Source organism: Danio rerio, chromosome 6 (genome assembly GCF_052040795.2).
Source record: "Danio rerio strain M-AB ecotype USA chromosome 6, GRCz13ab, whole genome shotgun sequence".
Lineage (NCBI taxonomy): Eukaryota > Metazoa > Chordata > Actinopteri > Cypriniformes > Danionidae > Danio > Danio rerio.
The window spans coordinates 58,350,001-58,355,000 of record NC_141026.1 but is presented as its reverse complement, the minus strand read 5'-3'; the positions used below and the strand labels follow the sequence as shown (position 1 = coordinate 58,355,000).

General features: G+C 35.2%; 2 protein-coding genes across 10 annotated transcripts in view; one reads left to right on the top strand and one right to left on the bottom strand.

The window, feature by feature from the left end:
* The window catches only part of slc12a5a (solute carrier family 12 member 5a), a 2,560,186-nt gene that overhangs the window by 247,579 nt on the left and 2,307,607 nt on the right, over window positions 1-5,000 (top strand). The window lies entirely within an intron of this gene.
* Window positions 1-5,000, bottom strand: part of LOC137496031 (uncharacterized) — a 159,503-nt gene that overhangs the window by 46,907 nt on the left and 107,596 nt on the right. Inside the window, exon 5 of one of the 9 annotated variants that reach the window (XR_015494363.1) lies at window positions 64-345. The exons of the other annotated variants lie outside the window; for them this stretch is intronic. The gene's annotated coding sequence lies outside the window, so the exon portion shown is untranslated. Of the gene's footprint in view, window positions 1-63; window positions 346-5,000 lie in introns of those variants that run through there. 9 annotated transcript variants of the gene reach the window in all.

Genomic DNA, 5,000 nt, shown 5'->3' with positions numbered 1-5,000 from the left:
ACCAAAGAGAGAGAGAGAGAGAGAGAGGGAGAGAGAGAGAGAGAGAGAGAGAGAGAGTTTTATAACATATAGGTCAACTTTAATTGTTTCGTTATTTTCAGATCTCCTTCCCATTCAAACACGCTCGCAAATAATCTCCCAAAAAAACTGCCTTCCTTTATTTATCCTTCCTTTTTCTTGGCAGAGTGAGACCGTGTTTTTGTTTCCCAGATTTCTGATGTCTATCAAGGTTCATCCAACTCTTCCTTTTCATCGCCACCCCGGTTCCAGTCAAGTTTGAACACGCTGAGCTGCTCTCTTAGATCTTTCATGTCACATTGAGATGATCTGTAGGGAATCTGACCCCTGTTGTAGAAAGTGGCAGAGTCTTAATTGCCTTGAATGCGTAAAAGCCCCGGGCTAAAATTCATTTGCATCCTGTTGGGTGCTGGATCTCTGCTCATTATGACACACCTGCCAAACTGCAATTACCTCGTGATGTGGTTACCAGCCCTGTTTTCCTCACAAGAAAAGCCTTTTAAAATAGGTGACATTTTTGGCCTATTAATTAAACCCACGCATTCCTCAAGCAACCATTGCTGATTTTTTTTAAACACTGTATATAAAGATGTTAATAATAGCAGCTTTAAGGCATAAGAGACTTTTCAAAAACATTTACAATTTTTACCAACCCCAAACTTTTGAGAGGTAATCAATCCATCTAGCAGATGCATATAAACAGAGTATTGTATACCTCACATTTGCTATGGACTTAAATTTTTACACAACAATATGAAACATTATATTCAACTCTAGTTCATTTGTAAAGCTCTTTTCACAACAATTACTAATCCAGTTATTACTATAAAAGGTGCACATTTTTAACTACTGTACAATCAAAATCAGAACAAGTCAAGGTATATACAGAATTATACTATATATAATATATATATATATATATATATATATATATATATATATATATATATATATATATATATATATATATATATATATATATATAAGGTATTTTTATAATTATACTATGCAGCTTAAAGTGACATTTAAAGGCTTAACTAGGTTAATTAGGTTAACTAGGTAGGTTATGGCAATTGGGCAAGTTATTGTGTAATGATGGTTTGTTCTGTAGACTATCGAAAAATATATATATAGCTTTAATGGGCTAATAATTTTGTCTTTAAAATGGTGTTTAAAAAATTTAAAACTGCTTTTATTCTAGCCGAAATGAAAAGAAAAGAAGAAAAAATATTATCAGACATACTGCGAAAAATTCCTTGCTCTGTTAAACATCATTTGGGAAATATTTAAAAAAGAAAAAAAAAATTAAAAGGTTGGCTAATAATTCTGACTTCTGACTGTAGTTAATCTGCAGTTACGCAATTTAATGTGCACACTAAGAAATAAAGGCACACATCTGTCACTGGAGCAGTACCTTTTACAAAGGTAAACATTTGTACTGTACAGGTGAACTTTTCTACCTTTAAGGTACTATGAGGCATACAGTTGCACCCGATAGCACCAAAAATTTACCTTTTGAAATTTTAGGACCCGATAGCACCAAAAATTTACCTTTTGAAATTTTAGGACCCGATAGCACCCAAAATTTACCTTTTGAAATTTTAGGTTTTGTACCTTTTTTTCTGAGAGTGTACTTTCTTTCAAGAAGATACTATCCATACCAATACATTTATTTATTTATTTATTTATTTATTTATTTATTTATTTATTTATTAATTAATTAATTCATTTAGTTAGTTAGTTCCTTAGTTAGTAGTTAGTTAGTATACAGTGCTTACGATATTTAAGTACACCCCTCACAAATCTCTCTTATAAATTTATATTTTTATTAGGAAGCTATACAATATTATATTTGTGCATATACATTAGATGAGTCAGTACTGAAGCCAATTCCCGAGCTTACCCAACAAAATAACTTATTACAATACTTAACAATATAATATTTTGCAAGAATTTAATTGTATTATCTTTCAATTTATAAATATGCTTGGGGACTAAAATATTATTTTAATAAATATATCTATTTAATAAATCTGTTTTGTTTAAATGCATCAAAATGCATTGCCTATATTCACTGAGAAATGGAGAAAAATATTCATTTTCAAAATGGGCTGTACTCATATATGCTGAGCACTGTAGTTAGTTAGTTAGTTAGTTAGTTAGTTGTATTGCATTGCTCTTCTTAAAAGAGATGTTTTGTGGCTTATTTGTTTGCTTAAATGGCAGTTTAAGCCCAAATCATGGTGATAAAAAAATTGCTTAAATAGCAATACAAACGCATAGGTTCAGAGAACAAATGAGGATTTAGAAATCACTCAAAACATTCTTGAAGTTTCATAGTTTAAGTCTCAACTCTCACTATGAACTAGTGGCTTATAATAACCTGCTTATGTAAGACATTGGCTGTTTATAAGTAATTATAAAGTACCTACTCTGCATGATCCTATTCTACATCCCTAATCTTACCTGATATAATAATCCTACTCTATATTAAAAAGCAACAGTTTAGTCTTTATTTTGTCAAAAGTCCTAGTAATGGTTTGTTAATAGCGAGAATAGTATCTAATAGTAAATAAAGTGCGACTGATATAAAATATAAAGAATGTTTTTTTTTTCTGCATCCCATATATTGAGCTAAAATTAGCTCAGTAAATTTTAGAAAAGGCTACATTTTGTTAATATTGGGAATTGTACCCTAAAATTGGGCCAAACGTGCGTATCATATTTCACTTTCATCTTTATAAATATATGGATATGTAGGTTTTTGACTCATCTAAAGCATAAAAATAGCATAATATGTTTGCAGAAATTTAAGAAACGTTCAAAGTTAACATTCTCATTTATCTAAAAAACAATGCTGAAGTCAGATATTCTGCTTTGAAAATGTGAGTTACGTGCCAGAACGGCTGTCTTTGTTTTGCTCTCTTTAATCCACCCAATGTCAGATTAGCCAATTATATTTGAGCACCCAGATTGCCTTGGTGAAAAACAGAGTATTTCAGTCATTCAAGACTGAAGACTCTCAAAGCATGCGTCCATGACTGAAATGTGACCTCAGGTGGACAGCAGCAGACTCTGAAATGAGACGCAGATTCAGAGTTCCACATGATGTGGTTATCAATTAGCAAAATGATAGAAATATTACGAACGTAAACATTAGATTAACAGGTTACATTGTAACCCTGTGTCCTAACAACATGCTAGTGATGAGATTTTCAGTGATAAGCAGTTTGGCTGTAAGCACAAGACTAAACATGATAGAAATTTAAATACAGCCATTCAGAAGCACAGAATAGTGCACTCACTGCACTCCAGCGAAATGATAAGGTTTATAATCTAGTAATTAATACATATTAAACCTCATTATTATTAAATGAACATGCTGAATCCCTGATATGTGTTGGTTTGCACACCGCTCTGAAGCGTTATTTCAAAGAGTTTATTTTATTTTCAAGATCTGAGGGGAACTATCTGCTGCTGCTTTCAGTATTATGGCAACACATGTCATGTATAATGTAATGTGTATTTATATAGTGCATTTGTGTATGGCCATACACCCAAAGCGCTTCACAATCATGAGAGGGGGTTTTCTCCACACCACCACCAGAGTGCAGCATCCACTTGGATGATGCGACGGCTGCCACAGGACAACGGCGCCAGTGCGCTCACCACACACCAGCTATTGGTGGAGTGAAGAGACAGTGATAGATAGCCAATTTGGTGGAAGGGGATGATTGGTAGGCCATGATCATAAGGGCCGATAGAGGGACTTTGGCCAGGACACCGGGGTTACATCTCTGCTCTTTCACAAGAAGTGCCATGGGACTTTTAATGACCACAGAGAGTCAGGACCTCAGTTTAACGTCTCATCCGAAAGACGGCGCCCACTGACAGTGTAGTGTCCCCTTCACTTTTACTGGGGCATTAGGACTTACGCAGACCACAGGCTGAGCGCCCCCTGCTGGCCACACTAACACCACTTCCAACAGCAACCCAGTGTTCCCTAGTGGTCTCCTATCCAGGTACTGACCAGGCTCAGCCCTGCTTAGCTTCAGTGAGTAACTGCTCTTGGGCTGCAGGGTGATATGGCATAATGGCATTCAAACTCACATTTTTAGTATTTAACACTGAATAAAGCACATGAGGCGTACCTGAGGTGATCATTGTCTGTTTATCCTGTTGTTCAGCTGTTATTCTAGTTTCTAAAATATAAATGTCAGGAGTTGAATAGAACAAAAACTCTTTTTAATATGGAAAATAGTTCTTCTATTGCATGTGATTGCTTTTATTTAGAACACGGCTTAAATCAGCCTTAGCTCAATAGTCAGACACACTGCTGTTGATGTCGTCAATCTGGCAACCTGCACTTGCACGTGTTTTCAACTAGGAGTGCAATACCTAGTTCAACCACTGGGTGTTCAACTTACATACTGCACCTTTAAGTGGATTGAATATAAAACAATCAAGTTGTCCCCAAAAAAATATCAGGAGTTGTGTTGTTTTAGCTCTTTTAAAATAAGTAAATATAATAATTTTAAATGAGTTAAACATTTTTTGAGGGAGCTTTATTGAGACGCAGCTGTTGTTTTAAGTAAATTGCCAGCGCTGTGACCTTAGCGTGACAGCACTGACTCTGAAGACTCCAGCACTGACTGACAGATACATTTGGGTGTCATCTTTTGTCTGAAGGAGGGATGGGAATCTGTGAGAAGAGGATGAGGTCCGGTTGCCTTTTTTTCTATGAAGATGACAGCATCGCCTCTGGCTTTAGTTGAGGATGCGGCGTATCTTTTACAAAGTCAATCAAAATATATCCGTGGCATCTCTGTACTTGCAGATGCGTATAGGTAACACTTTATAAAAACTGCACGCCATGAATCATTTCTTACACTAAAATATATACACTCACCGGCCACTTTATTAGGGACACCTGTCTAACTGCTCATTAAAGTACATTTCTAATCAGCCAATCACATGGCAGC